Raw genomic sequence first — 22,588 nt, 5'->3', positions numbered from 1 at the left:
ATTCATTGGTTATTCCAGAATTAGTTGTTTTAATTTCCATGTTTTTGTATAGTTTCCAAAGTTTCTCTTTTTACTCATTTCTGGATTTGTTTAAGTTTGGTCAGAATAGATACTTGATATAACTTCTATTTTTCAAAATTTCTTGAGATTTGTTTTGGGACCTACCATATTATCTAATCTGAAAAATGTTCCATGTGCTGTTGAGAAGGCTTATTCTGCTGTTAAATGCTTTGTCCATGTCTGATAGGTCCAGCTGATTTAGGTTGCAATTTAACTCTTGTTTTTTTTGGTTGATTTTCTGAAAGTAGTCTGTTAAAGTCCCCTAGTATTATTGTATTAAAGTCTTTCTCTTCCTTTAGATCTATTAGTATTTGCTTTTTATTTTTGGGTGCTCTATTATTGGGTTCATAAATATTTGCAATTGTCCTCTCCTCTTGTTGGATTTAATCATTGGTCATTACATAATGATCTTCTTTCACTGCTTTTGACTTAGCATCAATCTTTTGTGATAGAAGGATGCCTACTCCTGCTTTTTTGGGGAGTTCCATTTGCATGTAATATTTTGTTTCATCTTCTCAATTTCATTCTATGTGTGTTCTTAGAGTTGAAAAGAGTCTCTCATAAACAAGAAATACTTGGGTCTTGCTTTTTTTAATCAGGCTGTCACTCTGTGTCTTTTAATTGAATGATTTAATATATTTATATTTATGGTAACTTTCTTTAGGTTTGGGAAGTTTTCTGTCATTAAATCTTTGAATATACTCTCTAATCCTTTGGCAAGTTGCCCTTAGACCCCAAAATTTCATTTTTTCCTTTTTCATGCTGTCCTAAATTTCTTGTTTATTCATTTCCCTTTTCTGTTTTTTCTCCAACAAATATATGATTCCTTTAACTGTATTTATTGATGCCTTCTTTTATGTTTTAATTATTACTTAGTGTACTTTTCAGTTGAAGGATTTTGTTTAATTGCTTCAAGTACTGTATCCGTTCTCTGTTGGAATGTTATGTCATGCCTGTGTTCTCTTGAAATATTTTGAGAGTCCTTAAAATACTTATTTGACATCTTCATCCAAACATTTATAAATTTTAATTTCCAGATGGTTGGTTTCTGGTACTCTATTTTGCTCTTTGGTGAGATCATCTTTCCCAGGAAATTTTTGATAGTCATTGGTGTACAACACTGTCTGCACATTGAATGATTATAGACTGTGACTTCATTTGTGACTGTCTTCTAGCATTTCTAAGTAGTCTATTTATTTTCTATGAACCTATTGATATTTCTACTATTTGAGCAGTAGATAGCACCCTAAGTCAAGATGTGTCCAGGTCAGCTTTTGTTTTATTTTTTCCTCACTCGTTGAATCTCACAATTTTCCCAAAGTTCAAATTTGTCCCAAATCAACTGTTGATGTGTTATTCAGAATGAACTGGGAAAGTACCTAAAAAGGAGTAGTCAGTTATCATAAGCCTCTTCCTGGAGTAGGCTCAGACTCCCAGTCTTGTGTCCACCAAGGCCATGATGCTAGATTGCTCCTGAAGCCCGCAATCCACCAAGACTAGTGCAACTTGTGGTTTGACGCAAAGCCCACCCTTCTATTATTTGTGTAATGTTGAGGTGGACTCACTTTCTGTTGCTACTCCTACCAGCCATTACTGATACCAGCTGGGATATAAGACTGATTAGTTAGACCTCAGAACTCCACATGTCACAGAAGCAGATCCAGAGGCTCTGTCTTCGGTTGATAGTATGTGAACAGAGACTGTTAGGATCCCTTAAATTTTGCATTTTACCAGCCTGGCTCTTTGTGCTGAAACAGTACTGTGGTTCCCTGCTGAATACCCAAGTTTGTAGGATTGGTGATAGAGGCAGCCCCTTAGCCACATAGCAGTAGTAGATGATTCACCCCTGAGTCTCATGTTCATTTGGCCATGTGCACTCCTGGAGGTACACACCAGGTCCATGTGAAACTTGTGATCATAAATGCCAAAATACGTTTTTCAGGGTACAGGTCTTTACCTGATACGGGGATAAATCCAGAGACTCTGTCCACATACACTTTCATAGGGATAAGGACTGTTAGAATCTGTCCAATATTTGGCTTTACTAGCCAAGCAGTGAGTCACAAGATACAGTCCTTTGGCTCTTAGCTATCTGCCCAATGCTGAAGGAATGCGATAGAGGCTGGCCCCATGCAGACAGGCAGAAGCTGGGTCACATTCGGTTCCACAATCATTGAGTCCCCCAAAGTCCCCTGATGCATGCCAAACCTGAAAACCCTCTACAGAACAGGCCTCTGCACAATGCCAGGCAACTCCAGAGGTTAGATTATGAGCAGTGGGTTGAGGCTTTTGAGTTTTATCAGATGTTGATCTCATGGCTCTGGGCTCCATGGCAGTTCTAAGCTCCCCCTCTTCCTCATACTCTGCTTTCTGCTAGAGGCTGGCATAGGAGGTACACAGCTGATGGAAGCTTCCTGACCAGGGAGGGCTATAAATTTTGGCCTTAGGAAGGAGCTTCAGAGCTCTGTCTGACGTTGAGTTTTATCCCAGTAAGCCTGGCACTGGAATTCAATTCAATTTCCTTTCTACAAGCAGGAAGTGTCTCTCTCCAAGCTGTACTCCTTGGAACTGTCTATCACTTGAATTCCATAGATCTTCTGAAGGTAATTTGGTACATGAAAAGCTGTACAAAATGGTGGCTCTATGGAGAGGTAGTTGCTAGAGCTTCTTAGTCTGCTGCCATCTTGCTTTCTACCTCCCCCATTATTAATATGAAACATTTATTGTTTTATATTTGTGGAAGAGATAGTCACTCTTATGTTTTGACGTTTCAACATTTTTCTCATAGATTTAGTATGAATTTTTTGTATATCAAGAAAGAGGTCCTTGGCTATTATTTTCATTGCATAAATTAGTTTTGTATTATGAAACATTATAAATACAGGCAGTACATAACTTAGGAAGGTTCTACTTAAGATTTTTCAGCTTTACCATAGTGAAACATACATTTCTAGTAGAAAATGTATTTAGAATTTTGATCTTTTCCTGTAATATCAATAGTTGGTTAGATACTCTCTTAGGATGCTAGGTAGGGAGCCACAACTCTCAATCAGCCATGTAATCATGAGAATAAACAGCCTTTGCTCTACAGTGTACTATGTAGCCAGAGTGTTTAGGATCTAAGTTGTCAATTAATTCCATGAAATATTGAAATATTCAATACTTTATTATATAAAAAGGGCTTTCTGTTAGAGATATTGTTCAACTGTGGTCTAATGTAAGCATCCTCAATACAAGGCTAAGCTATTATGTTCTGTATGCTAGGTGTATTAAATGCATTAAATGCATTTTTTGACTTTTGATATTTTTAACTTACAGTAGGCTTATCTGTATGCAATCTTTTCATTATTCAAGGAGCATCTGTTTTGCTGAATCACCCTAAATAAACAGTGAATCTTACAAATCCAGGAATTTGTTGTAAACATTCTGATTGCAATGCATATGTTGACAAACTTTCTTTGTTGTTGTTGTTGTTAATTAATTAAGTACATTATTTCTTCTTTAAGAAAACAAATATCAGAAGTACAGCTTTAGGAATATAGTTATTCTCCCCACTATACCCTGCCTCCCACCCACACTTCCATTCCTCCTCTTCCTCCCATTGCCCTTTCCAGTCCCATTCTCCATTAAGATTCATTTTCAACTGACTTTGTACACAGAAGACCCTCTATACTAGGTAAAGATTTCAACAATTTGTATACACACACACACACACAAAACTGAGAACTAGTTTTACAGTTAACTCTCATAATACAACTCATTGAGGACAGATATCCTGCATGAGGAGTTAATGCACAGTGACACCCGTTGTTAATTTAACAATTAACACTCTTATGTATGACATCAGTGACCACCTGAGGCACTTGACATGAAGCTGCCTCATCTATAAAAGCCTTTTGAATCCACAAATTCCTTCAGTATTTAGACAGAGCCATAAGCAAAGTGGAAGTTCTCTCCCCCCTTTAGAGAAAAGTACATCCTTCTTTGATGGCCACTTCTTTCTACTGGGGTCTCATTCACAGAGATCCTTCATGCAGAACATTTAGTGAAACAGTATCTTGGCTTTCCATGCCTAAAATGCTATCAGGGGCTTTTCAGCCAAATCAGGAAGCCTTAAGGGCATATTCTGAGGTCAGAGTGTTACTTAAGGCAATTGTCATTCTATGAATCTGCTGTGTGGACTGCTTCCCATGTTGGGACATTCTCTCCTTTTAATTTTATCTATTATTATTACTGGACACTTGATCCTAGTTATATGATCACTTTAACATTTAATCCTACATATCTGTACACATCAACACTTAATATGATCAATTTAACACTTTTTTTAAAAGATTTATTTATTTGAAAGAATTACACAGAGAGGAGAGACAAAGAGACAGAGGTCTTCCATCTGCTGGTTTACTCCCCAATGGTCTGCAACAGCTGGAGCTGTGCCAATCTGAAGCCAGGAGCTAGGAGCCTCTTCTGGGTCACCCACGTGGGTGCAGGGGCCCAACGACCTGGGCCATCTTCTACTGCTTTCCCAGGCCACAGCAGAGAGCTAGATTAGAAGTAGAGCAGCCTGGTCTCAAACTGGCATCCATATAGGATGCCAGCACTGCAGGCTGTGGCTTTACCTGCTACACCACAGTGCTGGCCTCTACTTTAACACTTAAGATGCCATTTTTACCACCCAGCTTAATGGGATTTTGGGTCACATGACAAGTTTTTAAACAGCACCCTTAGAAATAAGTCTGTAGGAATGTATGCAGAACTACACAGTTTTACATTTACAAATTTCTCCCTTCTCTCTTATTGCAACTCTTATTTTTCACGGAGATCCATCCTCAATTGACTGTATAAACATATGAGTAACTTTATGTTAAGTAAAGAGTCCAACAAATAACATGAAGAAAAAAAAAAACCAAAACTGTTCCTTGTCAGTCAAGACAAGGGCAGCTCAGGTCATCCCTTCTAGAAATGTTAATTTTGCTTCTACAAGTTTCATTTTAGGTGCTCTATTAGCTCTCACAGACTAGGGAGAACATATGATATTTGTCCTTTTGGGACTGGTTTATTTCATTATGTATGATGTTTTCTAGATTCATCAATTTTGTTGCAAATGACCAGTTTTCATTTTTTATGATGTGTAGTATTCCAAAGTATACATATCCCATAATTTCTTTATCCAGCCTTCAGTTGATAAGCATTTAGATTGTTTCCATGGCTAAGCTATTGTAAATTGAGCTGCAATAAATATGGGGGAGCAGATAACTCTTTTATTTACTGATTTCATTTCCCTTGGGTAAATTCCCAGGAGTGGGATGACTGGGTCATATGGTAGGTCTATATTCATATTTTTGAGGTATTGCCAAAGTGTTTTCCATAGTGGCTTTACCAGTTTACATTCCAACCAACAGTGGACTAGGATACATTTTTCCCCATATCTTCACCAGCATTTGTTGTTTGTTGATTTCTATGTGAAAGATATTCTAACTGGGGTGATGTGAAAACTCATTGTGGTTTTGATTAGCATTTCCCTGATGGCTAGTGATCCTGAACGTTTTTTCATCTGTCTGTTGGCCATTGATATTTCCTCTTTTGGAAAATGTCAGTTTAAGTCCTTTGCCATTTTCTTAACTGGGTTGTTTGTTTTCTTGATGTAGGCACCAATTGCTATAAACTTGCCTCTTAAACATTTTTTTCTGTATCACATAAGTTTGATATGTTGAACTGTCATCTTCATTAATTTCCAGAAATTTTTTGATTTCTCTTTTGATTTCTTCTATGACCCACTGTTCATTCAAGAGCATGTTGTTCATTCTCCATGTGTTTGCATATGCTCTAGAGATTCCCGAGTTGCTGATTTCAGCTTCATTCCATTGTGGCCCAAGAAGATGCATGGTATGATTCCTATTTCTTTGAATTTGCTAAGAATTGCTTTATGGCAAGTATGTGGTCAGTCCTAGAGAAAGTTCCATAAACTCGTGAGAAGAATGTATATTCTGCAACTGTAGGATGAAGTGTTCTGTTTATATCTGTTAGGTCTGTTTGGTCTATAGTGTCGAATAACTGCAGTTTCTGTGCTGATTTTCTGACTGGCTGATCTGCCTATTGATGAGAGTGGGGTGTTGAAGTCCCCCATTACTACTTTATTCGAGTCTATGTCTCCCTTTAGATACTTTAACATTTCTTTTAATAGCTAGTTGCCCTGTAATTAAGTGCATATACATTTGTAATAGTTACATATTCCTGTTGAATTGATCCCTTAATCATTAAATAGTGTCTTTCTTTGTCTCTTTTCACAGTTTCTGTGTTTAAGTCTATTTTGTCTGATATTAGAATGGCTATACCAGCTCTTTTTTGATTTCTATTGGCATGGAATATCTTTTTCCATTCTTTCACTTTCAGTCTGCATGCATCTTTGTTGATGAGATGGGTTTCTTGTAGGCAGTAAATAGATGTTTTTTTTTTTTGTTGTTGTTGTTGTTGTTGTTTTTATTTGACAGGTACAGTTATAGACCATGAGAGAGAGAGAGAGAGAGAGAGAGAGAGACAGAGAGAAAAGTCTTCCTTCTGTTGGTTCACTCCCCAAATGGCCGCTATGGCCAGCGCTATGCCAATCCAAAGCCAGGAGCCAGGTGCTTCTTCCTGGTCTGCGATGCTGGTACAGAGGCCCAAGCACCTGCGCCATCCTCCACTGCCCTCCCGGGCCACAGCAGAGAGCTGGACTGGAAGAGGAGCAACGGGGACTAGAACCCTGCACCCATTTGGGATGCCAGTGCCAGAGGCAGAGGATTAACCTAGTGAGCCACGGTGCAGGCCCCTGATTTTGTTTTTTAATCCACTTAGCTAGTCTGTACCTTTTAACTGGAGGGTTGAGGCCATTTACATTCAAGGTGACTATTGATAAGTAATGACTTTGCCCTGACATTTGTACAAAAATATTCCTATTTTTTACTTTGAGTTTCCTTTGAACTTTTACTTGCAGATTTTCTTCCTTTACCTTCTTTCATAGTGATGACCATGTTTTTGTGTTTCTGTGTGCAGCACATGCTTAAGCATCTTTTGTAGGGCTACACAGGTGGTGACAAATTCTTTCAGTTTCTGTTTGTCATGGAAGGTCTTTATTTCACTTTCATTCATAAATGAGAGCTTTGCAGGGTATAGTATTCTGGGTTGACAGTTGTTTTCTCTTAAGACTTGGATTAATTCTCACCATTCTCTCCTAGCCTGTAGGCTTTCTGACAAGAAGTCTGCTGTGAGTCTAATTGGAGATCCTCTGAAAGTAATCTGACATTTCTCTTGTGCACATTTTAGAATCTTTCTTAATGTTTTACTGTGATGAGTTTGATTACAATGTGTCATAATGAAGATATTTTCTGGTCATGTCTATTAGGAGTTCCATATTGCTGCCTGTTCTTAGATTTCCCTTTGTTCTTCTAAATTAGGGAAGTTCTCTATTACTATTTCATTAAAAAGGCCTTTTAATCATTTCTCTCTTTCCATGCCTTCAGAAACTCCTAGAATCCATATGTTGGATCATTTGATAGTATCCTCTAAATTCCCAATAGTGCTTTCTTGTTTTCTAAGTTTTTCTTCTTGTTTTTGGTTTGAGTGTATAATTTCCTTGCTTTGTCTTCTAAGTCAGATATTCTTTCTTCTGCTTCACAGATTCTGTTGTTAAGGCTTTCCACTGCATTTTTAAAATTTGTTCTATTGATTTTTTCATTTCATTTTGATTTCTCTTTAAGATCTCAATTTCATGTTATAAATTTTCTTTCATGTCATGTATGGATTTCAGTAGTTCATGCATTTGCTTCTGATTACTGCTATGTAACCTAATGATCAATCTTTTGAATTCCATTTTTGGCGTTTCTTCAGTCTCATCATCTTCACAATCTAGTATTGAAGTGTTGTATTCTTTTGGGGGTGTCTTCTTGTCTTCCTTATTCTTGTTTCTTGAATTGATTCATTTGTTATTCAGCATTTGTGGAGGTACTTATTGGTTTCTTCTTTGTTTTCTGCTGTGATGGCTTTTATCTTTGTACTATTCCTCTCATTCTCCAATGCTGGTACGTAGGCTCTTGGCTGCTGTGGTCCTGAGTTGTGGACTTCCACTCCCTCCATGTAGGTCCACTGTGTCCCTCTAATTTGCATAGAGTTTCCTCTGATGTTTTCTCCCTGACTCTTCCCTGAGACTGCAGTCTCTCCACATTTTAATTTATTTTAATTAATTAATTTATTTATTTATTAAAGATTTATTTATTTACTTGAAAATCAGAGTTACACAGAGAAAGGAGAGGCAGAAAGAGAGAGAGAGAGAGAGAGAGAGAGATCTTCCATCTGCTGGTTCACCCTGCAATTGGCTATAATGGCCAGAGCTGAGCCTATCTGAAGCCAGGAGCTATGAGCTTCTTCCAGGTATCCCATGTGGGTGCACGGGCCCAAAGACTTGAGCCATCTTCTCATAATTTCCCAGGCATAGCACAAAGCTGGATTGGAAGTGGAGCAGCTGGGACTCAAACTGGTGCTCATAAGGGATGCCAGCACTGTAGGTGGCAGCTTTACCCACTACACCACAGCACTAGCACCTCTCTCTACTTTTCTAAAACTATCTTCTCCTAGAGTAGAGTGGTAAGCTCCCTCCCTACCCTGCCATCTTGGAAGACTGGGTGTTTTCTGGATGTTTTCTCTGACAAACTTTCATTCATGGTTGATCATAATGAAAAATATATAATCATTTTAGGTTAGTACCTGAAAGTGCAGCATGATGAATGCTTTAAAATTGTGACAGCAGAGAGCTGCCAGTCCAGTAACATACGCTAGGGAAGTATAAATTGTTATACTACAAATGCTATCATCATTCAGCATGCCATCAGTCTTTAATGGGTAGACAAAGATTGTTTGCAATTCAGTGGCTTCTTGCTTTATCAAAAAAATGTTAAAAGGCAAATATATGATTGATTTTAACAGGTGAATTCTTAGAGCTAGTTGGGTAGGAAATGTTACTTTCCTCAAAAGTATAGTTATTCATTCCTTGAGGATTACATGGCTCTGGGGATAATGTTTATGAAACACGGAAGAGGTTGTTCTCAGAGAAAGAGCTAAAAGGTGAGAATTCAAAGTTCCTTGCTGAACATTTTTCTAAAGATATAATGACTGAAGACAAAATGAGCAGCTCTTGGATTGTTTAAAAGATAAAAAGTCAAACTTATTGTTGAGTACCGCTGAGTGCTTATACAAACTTAAAATGTCTTCAAATTTATTTATTTATTTATTTATTTATTTATTTATTTATTTTGACAGGCAGAGTGGACAGTGAGAAAGAGAGACAGAGAGAAAGGTCTTCCTTTTGCCATTGGTTCACCCTCCAATGGCCACCGCGGCCAGCGCACTGCGGAAGGCGCACCACGCTGATCCGAAGGCAGGAGCCAGGTGCTTCTCCTAGTCCCCCATGCGGGTGCAGGGCCCAAGACTAGGGCCATCCTCCACTGCACTCCCAGGCCATAGCAGAGAGCTGTCCTGGAAGAGGGGCAACCGGGACAGAATCTGGCGCCCCGACTGGGACTAGAACCTGGTGTGCCAGCGCCGCAAGGCAGAGGATTAGCCTATTGAGCCACGGCGCCGGCTTCAAATTTATTTCTAATATCAAAATTTATATTTGTTTTGGGAATTATGAGGATACTAGAGAAACATCTAAAAACAACATAAACCATACTAAGTTCATTTTAAAACATTTAACCAGTTTTTAAATGTCTATTTTTTAAAATCCATTTTTTTAACTTTTATTTAATGAATATAAATTTCCAAAGTACACCTTATGGATTACAATGGATTCCCCCCCATAACATCCACCCACCCACACCCTCCCCTTTCCCACTCCCTCTCCCCTTCCATTCACATCAAGATTCATTTTCGATTCTCTTTATATACAGAAGATCAGTTTAGCATACATTAAGTAAAATTTCAACAGTTTGCTCCCACACAGAAACATAAAGTGAAAAATACTGTTTGAGTACTAGTTATAGCATTAAATCTCAATGTACAGCACACTAAGGACAAAGATCCTACATGAGGAGTAAGTGCACAGTGACTCCTGTTGTTGACTTTACCAATTGACACTCTTGTTTATGGCATCAGTAATCACCCTAGGCTCTTGTCATGAGCTGCCAAGGCTATGGAAGCCCCCTGAGTTCACCGACTCTGATCATATTTAGACAAGGCCATGGTCAAAGTGGAAGTTCTCTCCTCCCTTCAGAGAAAGGTACCTCCTTCTTTGATGACCTGTTCTTTTCACTGGGATCTCACTCGCGGAGATCTTTCATTTAGGTTTTTTTTTTTTTTTTTTTCCAGAGTGTCTTGGCTTTCCATGCCTGAAATACTCTCATGGGCTTTTCAGCTGGGTCCGCATGCCTTAAGGGCTGATTCTGAGGCCAGAGTGCTGTTTAGGACATCTGCCATTCTATGGGTCTGCTGTGTATCTCACTTCCCATATTGGATCATTCTCTCCCTTTTTGATTCTATCAGCTAGTATTTGCAGACACTATTCTTGTTTATGTGATCCCTTTGCTTCTTAGTCCTATCATTATGATCAATTGTGAACAGAAATTGATCACTGGGACTAGTGAGATGGCATTGGTACATGCCACCTTGATGGGATTGAATTGGAATCCCCTGGTATGTTTCTAACTCTACCGTTTGAGGTAAATCAGCTTGAGCATGTCCCGAATTGCACATCTCTTCCCTCTCTTATTCCCACTCTTACATTTAACAGTGATCACTTTTCAGTTAAGTTTCAGCACTTAAGAAGAATTGTGTATTGATTACAGTATTCAACCAAAAGTATTAAGTAGAACAAACAAAAAAATACTAAGAGGGATAACAAATTAAGTTGTTCATCAACAGTCAGGGCAAGGGCTGATCAAGTCACCATTTCTCATAGTGTTCATTTCACTTTACCAGGTTTCCTTTTTGGTGCTCAGTTAGTTGTCACCTATCAGGGAGAACATGTGGTATTTGTCCCTTTGGGATTGGCTTATTTCACTCAACATAATGTTTTCCAAATTCCTAACAGGGATCACTTTTCGGTTAAAATTTAAACATCTAAGAAAAATTGTGTTAATTACAGAGTTCAACCAATGCTACTAGAACAAGAAAAATACTAAAATGGATAAAGTATTACATTGTACATCAACTGTCAGGACAAGAGCTGATCAAGTCACTGTTTCTCATAGTGTCCATTTCACGTCAACAAGTTTTCCCTTTGGTGCTCAGTTAGTTGTCACCGATCAGGGAGAACATATGATATTTGTCCCTTTGGGACTGGCTTAATTCACTCAACATGATGTTTTCCAAATTCCTCCATCTTGTTGCAAATGACCGGGTTTCATTGTTTTTGACTGCTGTATAATATTCTATACAGGTTCAAGGAAGAGTAGGGGAAGAAACAGCAGAAGAAACACTTCTGGAACTAGTGATTCACAGTGGACCTGCGTGGAGAGCGTGGGAGCCCACAGTTCAGGACAACAGCAGCAGACTCAACACACCAGCGCAGGTGTGTGTTCATATTCATCAATATGAAAAAAGGTAAAGGAAGGGAACCTCACAGCAAAAGATCACAGGAAGTTCAAAGCATATACTAGAAAATATCTTTGGGAAAATGGCAGGGCAAAGTTACCACTTATCATTAGTCACATTGAACATTAATGGCCTGAACTGTCCAGTTAAAAGACATCAATTGGCTGATTGGCTTAAGGAACAAAACCCATCTATTTGATGCTTACAGGAAACACATCTGTCCAACAAAGATGCATACAGACTGAAAGTGAAAGGCTGGAAAAAGATATACCATGCCAATAGAAATGAAAAAAGAGCGGGCGTAGCCATCTTAATATCAGACAACATAAACTTTACCACAAAAACCGTTAAGAGAGACAAAGAGGGACACTATATAATGATTAAGAGATCAATTCAACAGGAAGATATAACAATTATCAATGTATATGCACCTAATTACAGGGCACCGGTTTATTTAAAAGATTTGTTAAGGGACTTAAAGGGAGACTTAGATTTCAATACAATAGTACTGGGGGACTTCAATACTCCACTCTCAGAAATAGACAGATCAACAGGACAGAAGATCAACAAGGAGACAGTAGAATTAAACGACACTATAGCCCAAATGGATCTAACAGATATCTACAGAACTTTCCATCCTACAGCTAAAGATTTTACATTCTTCTCAGCAGCACATGGAACCTTCTCTAGGATTGACCACATACTAGGCCATAAAGCAAGTCTCAGCAAATTCAAAAGAATTGGAATCATACCATGCAGCTTCTCAGACCATAAAGGAATGAAGTTGGAAATTAGCAACTCAGGAATCCCTAGAGCATACACAAACACATGGAGATTGAACAACATGCTCCTGAATGAACAATGGGTCATAGAAGAAATTAAAAGAGAAACCAAAAATTTTCTGGAAGTAAATGAGGATAACAGCACAACATACCAAAACTTATGGGACACAGCAAAAGCAGTGTTAAGAGGAAAGTTTATATAAATAGGTGCCTACATCAAGAAATTGGAAAGGCACCAAATAAATGAGCTTTCAGCGCATCTCAAGGATGTAGAAAATCTGCAGCAAACCAGACCCAAATCTAGTAGGAGAAGAGAAATAATTAAAATCAGAGAAGAAATCAACAGGATTGAATCCAAAAAAAACACTACAAAAAATCAGCCAAGCGAGAAGCTGGTTTTTTGAAAAAATAAACAAAATTGACACCCCATTGGCCCAACTAACTAAAAAAGAAAAGACCCAAATCAATAAAATCAGAGATGAAAAAGGAAACGTAACAACAGACACCACAGAAATAAAAAGAATCATCAGAAATTACTACAAGGACCTGTATGCCAGCAAACAGGAAAACCTATCAGAAATGGATAGATTCCTGGACACATGCAATCTACCAAAATTGAACCATGAAGACATCGAAAACCTAAATAGACCCATAACTGAAACAGAAATTGAAACAGTAATAAAGGCCCTCCCAACAAAGAAAAGCCCAGGACCAGATGGATTCACTGCTGAATTCTACCAGACATTTAAAGAAGAACTAATCCCATTTCTTCTCAAACTATTCAGAACAATCGAAGAAGAGGGAATCCTCCCAAATTCTTTCTATGAAGCCAGCATCACCTTAATCCCTAAGCCAGAGAAAGATGCAGCACTGAAAGAAAATTACAGACCAATATCCCTGATGAACATAGATGCAAAAATCCTCAATAAAATTCTGGCCAACAGAATACAACAACACATCAGGAAAATCATCCACCCAGACCAAGTGGGATTCATCCCTGGTATGCAGGGATGGTTCAACATTCGCAAATCAATCAATGTGATTCACCACATTAACAGACTGCAGAAGAAAAACCATATGATTATCTCAATTGATGCAGAGAAAGCATTTGATAAAGTTCAACACCCTTTCATGATGAAAACTCTAAGCAAATTGGGTATAGAAGGAACATATATCAATATAATCAAAGCAATTTATAAAAAACCCACAGCCAGCATCCTATTGAATGGGGAAAAGTTGGAAGCATTTCCACTGAAATCTGGCACCAGGCAGGGATGCCCACTCTCACCACTGCTATTTAACATAGTTCTGGAAGTTTTAGCCAGAGCCATCAGACAAGAAAAAGAAATCAAAGGAATACAAATCAAGAAGGAAGAAGTCAAACTATCCCTCTTTGCAGACGATATGATTCTGTACTTAGAGGATCCAAAGAACTCTACTAAGAGACTATTGGAACTCATAGAGGAGTTTGGCAAAGTGGCAGGATATAAAATCAATGCACAAAAATCAACAGCCTTTGTATACACAAGTAATGCCATGACTGAGAAAGAACTGCTAAGATCAATCCCATTCACAATAGCTACAAAAACAATCAAATACCTTGGAATAAACTTAACCAAGGACGTTCAAGATCTCTACGATGAAAATTACAAAACCTTAAAGAAAGAAATAGAAGAGGATACCAAAAAATGGAAAAATCTTCCATGCTCATGGATTGGAAGAATCAACATCATCAAAATGTCCATTCTCCCAAAAGCAATTTATAGATTCAATGCAATCCCAATCAAGATACCAAAGACATTCTTCGCAGATCTAGAAAAAATGATGCTGAAATTCATATGGAGGCACAAGAGACCTCGAATAGCTAAAGCAATCTTGTACAACAAAAACAAAGCCGGAGGCATCACAATACCAGACTTCAGGACATACTACAGGGCAGTTGTAATCAAAACAGCATGGTACTGGTACAGAAACAGATGGATAGACCAATGGAACAGAATTGAAACACCAGAAATCAACCCAAACATCTACAGCCAACTTATATTTGATCAAGGATCTAAAACTAATTCCTGGAGCAAGGACAGTCTATTCAATAAATGGTGCTGGGAAAACTGGATTTCCACGTGCAGAAGCATGAAGCAAGACCCCTACCTTACACCTTACACAAAAATCCACTCAACGTGGATTAAAGACCTAAATCTACGTCCTGACACCATTAAGTTATTAGAGAACATTGGAGAAACCCTTCAAGATATTGGCACAGGCAAAGAATTTCTGGAAAAGACCCGGGAGGCACAGACAGTCAAAGCCAAAATCAACTATTGGGATTGCATCAAATTGAGAAGTTTCTTTACTGCAAAAGAAACAGTCAGGAGAGTGAAGAGACAACCGACAGAATGGGAAAAAATATTTGCAAACTATGCAACAGATAAAGGGTTAATAACCAGAATCTACAAAGAGATCAAGAAACTCCACAAAAACAAAACCAACAACCCACTTAAGAGATGGGCCAAGGACTTCAATAGACATTTTTCAAAAGAGGAAATCCAAATGGCCAACAGGCACATGAAAAAATGTTCAAGGTCACTAGCAATCAGGGAAATGCAAATCAAAAGCACAATGAGGTTTCACCTCACCCCGGTTAGAATGGCTCACATACAGAAATCTGCTAACAACAGATGCTGGCGAGGATGTGGGGAAAAAGGGACACTAACCCACTGGAGATTCCTCAGAAACCTGAATATAACCCTACCGTTCGACCCAGCCATCCCACTCCTTGGAATTTACCCAAAGGAGTTTAAATTGATAAAGAAAAAAGCGGTCTGCACCCTAATGTTTATCGCAGCACAATTCACAATAGCCAAGACCTGGAACCAACCTAAATGCCCATCAATGGTAGACTGGATAAAGAAATTATGGGATATGTATTCTTTAGAATACTATACCGCAGTAAGAAACTACGAAATCCAGTCATTTGCAACAAAATGGAGGAATCTGGAACACATCATGCTGAGTGAAGTAAGCCAGTCCCAAAGGGACAAATACCATATGTTCTCCCTGATCGGTGACAACTGACTGAACACCAAAAAGGAAACCTCCTGAAGTGAAATGGACACTATGAGAAATGGTGACTTGATCAGCATAGCCCTGACTGCTAATGGACAACTTAATACATTATCCCTCATAGTATTTTTTTTTTGTCTGTTCTACTTAATATGACTGGTTTAATTCTGTAATTATCACACAGTTATTCTTAAGTGTTGAAAATTAACTGAAATGTGATCCCTGTTAAACATAAAAGTGGGAATAAGAGAGGGAAGAGATGTATAATTTGGGGCATGCTCGGGCTGACTTGCCCCAATTGGTAGAGTTGGAAACATACTAGGGGATTCCAATTCAATCCCATCAAGGTGGCATGTGCCAATGCCATCTCACTATTCCAAGTGATCAATTTCAGTTCACAATTGATCATAATGAAAGGACTAAGAGTCAAAGGGAGCACATAAACAAGTCTAGTATCTGCTAACACTAACCGATAGAATAAATAAAGGGGAGAGTGATCCAACATGGGAAGTGAGATACTCAGCAGACTCATAGAATGGCAGATGTCCTAAATAGCACTCTGGCCTCAGAATCAGCCCTAAAGGCACTCGGATCTGGCTGAAAAGCCCATGAGAGTATTTCAGGCATGGAAAGCCAAGACACTCTGGCAAAAAGATCTCTGTGAGTGAGATCCCAGTGGAAAGAACAGGTCTTCAAAGAGGGAGGTGCCTTTCTCTGAAGGGAGGAGAGAACCTCCACTTTGACTATGACCTTGTCTAAACAAGATAAGAGTCGGAGAACTCAAGGGGCTTCCATAGCCTTGGAAACTCATGACTGGTGCATAGGGAGATTACTGATGCCATAGACAGGAGTGTCAATTTGTAAAGTCAACAACAGGAGTCACTGTGCACTTACTCCTCATGTAGGATCTCTGTCCTTAATGTGCTGTACACTGAGGCTTAATGCTATAACGAGTACTCAAACAGTATATTTCACTTTGTGTTTCTATGGGGGTGCAAACTGTTGAAATCTTTACTTAATGTACACTAAACTGATCTTCTGTTAAAAAAAAAAAAAAAAGAAAAGAAACTATCAATTCCCAACTTGACTCTCACTGGGATTAAACATGACAATAGGTCTGATCTGATTTCATCATCATTTAAAAAAAATCATCTATTATTTTTCACTTTATGTTTCTGTGTGGGAACAAACTGTTGAAATCCTTACTTAAGGTATACTAAGCTGATCTTCTGTATACTAAGATAATCGAAAATGAATCTTGATGTGAATGGAAGGGGAGAGGGAGTGGGAAAGGGGAGGGTGGTGGGTGGGAGGGACGGTATGGGGGGGAAAGCCATTGTAACCCATGAGACATACTTTGGAAATTTATATTCATTAAATAAAAGATAAAAAAAAAAAAAAAGAAAACAACAATAAAAAAAAATCAGCCAAACGAGGAGCTGGTTTTTTGAAAAAATAAACAAAATTGATACCCCATTGGCCCAACTAACTAAAAAAGAAAAGACCCAAATCAATAAAATCAGAGATGAAAAAGGAAACATAACAACATACACCACAGAAATAGAAAGAATCATCAGAAATTTCTACAAGGACCTGTATACCATTAAACAGGGAAACCTATCAGAAATGGAAAGATTCCTGGACACATGAAACCTACCTAAATTGAATCAGGAAGACATAGAAAACCTAATCAGACCCATAACTGAGACAGAAATTGAAACAGTAATAAAGGCCCTCCCAACAAAGAAAAGCCCAGGACCAGATGGATTCACTGCTGAATTCTACCAGACATTTAAAGAAGAACTAACTCCAATTCTTCTCAAACTATTCAGAACAATCGAAAAAGAGGGAGTCCTTCCAAATTCTTTCATGAAGCTAGCATCACCTTAATTCCTAAGCCGGAAAAAGATGCAGCATTGAAAGAGAATTACAGACCAATATCCCTGATGAACATAGATGCAAAAATCCTCAATAAAATTCTCGCCAATAAAATGCAACAACACATCAGAGAGATCATCCACCCAGACCAAGTGGGATTTATCCCTGGTATGCAGGGATGGTTCAATGTGCGCAAAACAATCAATGTGATACACCACATTAACAGACTGCAGAAGAAAAACCATATGATTATCTCAATAGATGCCGAGAAAGCATTTGATAAAATACAACACCCGTTCATGATGAAAACTCTAAGCAAACTGGGTTTGGAAGGAACATTCCTCAATACAATCAAAACAATCTTTGAAAAACCCATGGCCAGGATCCTATTGAATGGGGAAAAGTTGGAAGCATTTCCACTGAGATCTGGTACCAGACAGGGATGCCCACTCTCACCATTGCTATTCAATATAGTTCTGGAAGTTCTAGCCAGAGCTATTAGGCAAGAAAAAGAAATTAAAGTGATATAAATCTTGAAGGAAGAACTCAAACTATCCCTCTTTGCAGATGATACTATTCTTTATTTAGGGGACCCAAAGAACTCTACTAAGATACTATTGGAACTCAGAAGAGTTTGGCAAAGTAGCAGGGTATAAAATCAATGCACAAAAATCAACGGCCTTTGTATACACAGACAATGCCATGGCTGAGGAAGAACTTCTAAGATCAATCCCATTCACAATAGCTACAAAAACAATCAAATACCTTGGAATAAACTTAACCAAGGACGTTCAAGATCTCTACGATGAAAATTACAAAACCTTAAAGAAAGAAATAGAAGAGGATACCAAAAAATGGAAAAATCTTCCATGCTCATGGATTGGAAGAATCAATATCATCAAAATGTCCATTCTCCCAAAAGCAATTTATAGATTCAATGCAATACCAATCAAGATACCGAAGACCTTCCTCTCAGATCTGGAAAAAATGATGCTGAAATTCATATGGAGACACAGGTGACCTCGAATAGCTAAATCAATCTTGTACAACAAAAACAAAGGCGGAGGCATCACAATACCAGATTTCAGGACATACTACAGGGCAGTTGTTATCAAAACAGCATGGTACTGCTACAGAAGCAGATGGATAGACCAATGGAACAGAATTGAAACACCAGAAATCAACCCAAACATCTACAGCCAACTTATATTTGATCAAGGATCCAAAACCAATCCTGGTGTAAGGATAATCCATTCAATAAATGGTGCAGGGAAAATTGGATTTCCACATGCAGAATCATGAAGCAAGACCCCTACCTTTCACCTTACACAAAAATTCACTCAACATGGATTAAAGACTTAAATCTATGACCTGACACCATCAAATTATTAGAGAGCATTTTAAAAACCCTGCAAGATATAGGTACCGGCAATGACTTCTTGGAAAACACCCCAGAAGCACAGGCAGTGAAAGCCAAAATTAACATTTGGGATTGCATCAAATTGAGAAGTTTCTGTATTGCAAAAGAAAGTCAGGAAAGTGAAGAGACAACCAACAGAATGGGAAAATATATTTGCAAACTATGCAACGGATAAAGGGTTGATAACTAGAATCTACAAAGAGATCAAGAAACTCCACAACAACAAAACCAACAACCCACTTAAGAGATGGGCCAAGGACCTCAATAGACATTTTTCTAAAGAGGAAATCCAAATGGCCAACAGGCACATGAAAAAATGTTCAAGATCACTAGCCATCAGGGAAATGCAAATCAAAACCACAATGAGGTTTCACCTCACCCCAGTTAGAATGGCTCACATTCAGAAATTTACCAACAATAGATGCTGGAGAGGATGTGGGGAAAAAGGTACACTAACCCACTGTTGGTGGGAATGCAAATTGGTTAAGCCACTATAGAAGTCATTTTGGAGATTCCTCAGAAACCTGAATATAACCCTACCATTCAACCCAGCCATCCCACTCCTTGGAATTTACCCAAAGGAAATGAAATTGGCAACCAAAAAAGCTGTCTGCACATTAATGTTTATTGCAGCTCAATTCACATTAGCTAAGACCTGGAACCAATCCAAATGCCCGTCAACAGTAGACTGGATAAAGAAATTAAAATTCATTTTAAAGGAGAAGAGGAGAGGAGAGGAGAGAGAAACAGAGAGAGACAGACAGTTTCCATCCTCTGGCTCATTCTCCAAGTGCCCACATCTGGGGCTGAGCCAACAAATCAATTCAGATCTGTCAGATGGGTGCTAAGGACCCAAGTACTGAGGTATCAACTACTGCCTCCCAGAGTGTGTGTTAGCAGGAAGTCAAGTTTGAAGCAGAAGCAGCGCTAAACCTCTAGCACTCTGAAATGCCCGTTCATAATTACATAAATAATACACTTTAACTATTCTTTTGACAGAAGAGATGGAAAATTGGACACATTCTGAATTCTAATTCATTCTATAGTAACATGTCCCTTGACAATGGGGTATATTCTGAGAAATGTATCCTTAGGTGATTTCATCATTGTGCAAACATCGTGGAGTATAATTGTACAAACCAAGTTGGCAATGGCATTACTAGGTGATATAGGGGACTATGATCATATGTAGAGTTTATTATTGAGCAAAATATTGTTATGTAGTACATGACTATTGTATGAGAAAGGATATATTGTAATTAAAAATTTGGTGCTGACATGGATAATTCATACTTAAAGCAATGGGACTGGCTAAAACTACATTGGTAGTGTGTAAAAATAGAATAGAACAAGTCTGGAGAAGATGAGAAGAATCTAACAAGATGCTGAGAAATCAAATCAGTAAGAAAGAGAGAGCCTACAAGAGAGTGATGTTCCATATGCCAAAGAGGAAAAGTATTTCAGGGCAAGGAAATGATTAAGAGGTGGAATTGGAAGAAAAATGACTATGAGCATTTGGATATGGGCCATATGGAGTTCCTCTCTGGTCTTGATATGATTGAAGGAGGTTGGCTTTTATGTTAAGTAAAATAAAAATAATGGCAAATATTGCCTAATATCACTCATATGTGGAATCTACAAGTGTTGATTTCATATATTTTAGAGTATAATAGTGGCTACCAGAAGCTGCAGATAGGTGGGAGGAGGGTGCGATGAAGAAAAGTTAGATGACACTACAAAGTTGTAGTTTGATATAAGTGAGAAATTCTGGTGTTTTATTGCACAGTGGAGTAACCATAGATAACGAGAGTATATTGTGGGGCTGGCATTGTGGTGTAGCGGCTAAAGCCGCCACCTGCAGTGCCAGCATCCCATATCGGTGCCAGTTCGAATCCCATCTGCTCTACTTCCAATCTTGCTCCCTCCTAATGTGCCTAGGAAAGTGGTGGAAGAAGTCTTGATGAGGCAAAGAAGTAGAGTTGGAGTAAGAAAATCCAAAATCATTATTGTAGAGAGTGGGATCCTAAAAACTGAAACTGTGGAGTAAGTGTACTTATTGGGTAATAACAAGCTATAGATAGCAGAGTCCACTGGCTTCCAAAATGCAGTCACTGAACCAGCCACGCTGGTATCACTTAGGAACTTGAGAAATGCACATCGTCAGGTTCCAGACCTGCTGAATCCTAAACTGTGGTAGCAGACCCAGCAGCAACCTGTATTCAAAATGAACTTCCCTATGGTTAAGATCATTGTTAAGGCTGGCGCCGCAGCTCACTATTCTAATCCTCCACCTGCGGCGCTGGCACACTGGGTTCTAGTCCCGGTTGGGGCGCTGGATTCTGTCCTGGTTGCCCCTCTTCCAGGCCAGCTCTCTGCTGTGGCCCGGGAGGGCAGTGGAGGATGGCCCAAGTGCTTGGGCACTGTACCTGCATGGGAGACCAGGAGAAGCAGCTGGCTCCTGGCTTCGGATCAGCACAGTGAGCCGGCTGCAGTGGCCATTGGAGGGTAAACCAACGGTAAAGGAAGACCTTTCTCTCTGTCTCTGTCTCTCACTGTCCACTCTGCCTGTCAAAAAAAAAAATCATTGTTAAGGTTTGAGGACTTTTTTTCTGGTGTATGATAATGAAAGTATGTGTATGAGTTAGGATGTAAAGAAAGATAATTGTAATAAAGAGGTCAAGGAATTAGGAAGATGCTGAGATCTTCAAGAACTGTCAGGAGTGCTGGTGTGGAAAGGAGAGCCAGCAGTTAAAGCTTCAGGAAGGCGAGTGACCTGAAGCCTGAAAATGTCTGAAAGAAGAAAGGATACTGAAGGAATCCAGAGGGTTTCAAGGAGGAGGCTCAACAACAGTTTGCAAGTTTAGAGCAGTGAAGAGCAAGAAATCACCCTTGGTGTACTTGGGATGTAAGGGAGAAGGCAGCCTCACTCCAGAAAACTGCAAGGAAAAGCAAGTCTTCCCATGAGAGTCAGGTTTCCAAGCATGAAGGTGAGTGAAGACAGGTGTTGAGGACAGACCAGGAGTTTCCTAGCACAAAGGGGAAGCGTATGTGGAGATGAGGGAGGAATGGGAAAACATGTCAGAAGAGGGGTTGCATGGAACTGGATCCCAGGGATCACAGAGTGCTACAGCCATAGGCTTCATGTGATTACTGGAGGCAACCAGGGCTTAAGGAGTTAGTCCCGATAAGAGTTTTAGGAGATGATAGTGAGATATGATTAAGACCGTCTTCCAAGTCAGGTGTTCTCAATTTGGTCGCGCATTAGAATTAGCTTGGTGACCTGTTAAACTTCCCCAACACATAAGCTTCACCCTGGACCAATTAAATCAGAATCTTTGTTGGAGGGAGAGGTTGGAGGACGTGGACATCAGCAATTTTAAAGCTCCCCAGGTGATTCTAATGAGCAGCCATGGCTGAGAAAAAGTTTTTTAATTTGTGCAGCCAAAAGAAGCAACAAGAAATTTTGATTCTAGCGCCTGGGATCTGCATCCTGGGACACCCCCTCCAGTACTGTGTGCACAGAAGGTAGGAGTATGGTTTGCCCTCTTCCTGGGTCAGATCATTTAATGAGCTACTGCCTCTGAGAGAAGCAAACCAAATCACTCAAAACAGCGCAATGAGTGTGTTTTATCAGCCAGTAAAAAAGTAGAAAAGAAAGTTTCCTCCCCCAGAGCCGAACAATCAGTTTGATTCTGTTCTGCAGGACAGCAGGTCACCGCGGAAGTGGCAATTGATTACATATATACATCGCTCTGAGTGCTTCTTAAGAACTTTTACACTTTTAGAAGACTGTCAGGTGAAAGGTTCACAGCACAACTTTTCA

This window comes from Oryctolagus cuniculus, chromosome 12 (assembly GCF_964237555.1).
Source record: "Oryctolagus cuniculus chromosome 12, mOryCun1.1, whole genome shotgun sequence".
Classification (NCBI taxonomy): Eukaryota; Metazoa; Chordata; class Mammalia; order Lagomorpha; family Leporidae; genus Oryctolagus; species Oryctolagus cuniculus.
The sequence above is the reverse complement of the archived record's forward strand: the minus strand, read 5'-3'. Positions refer to the sequence as shown.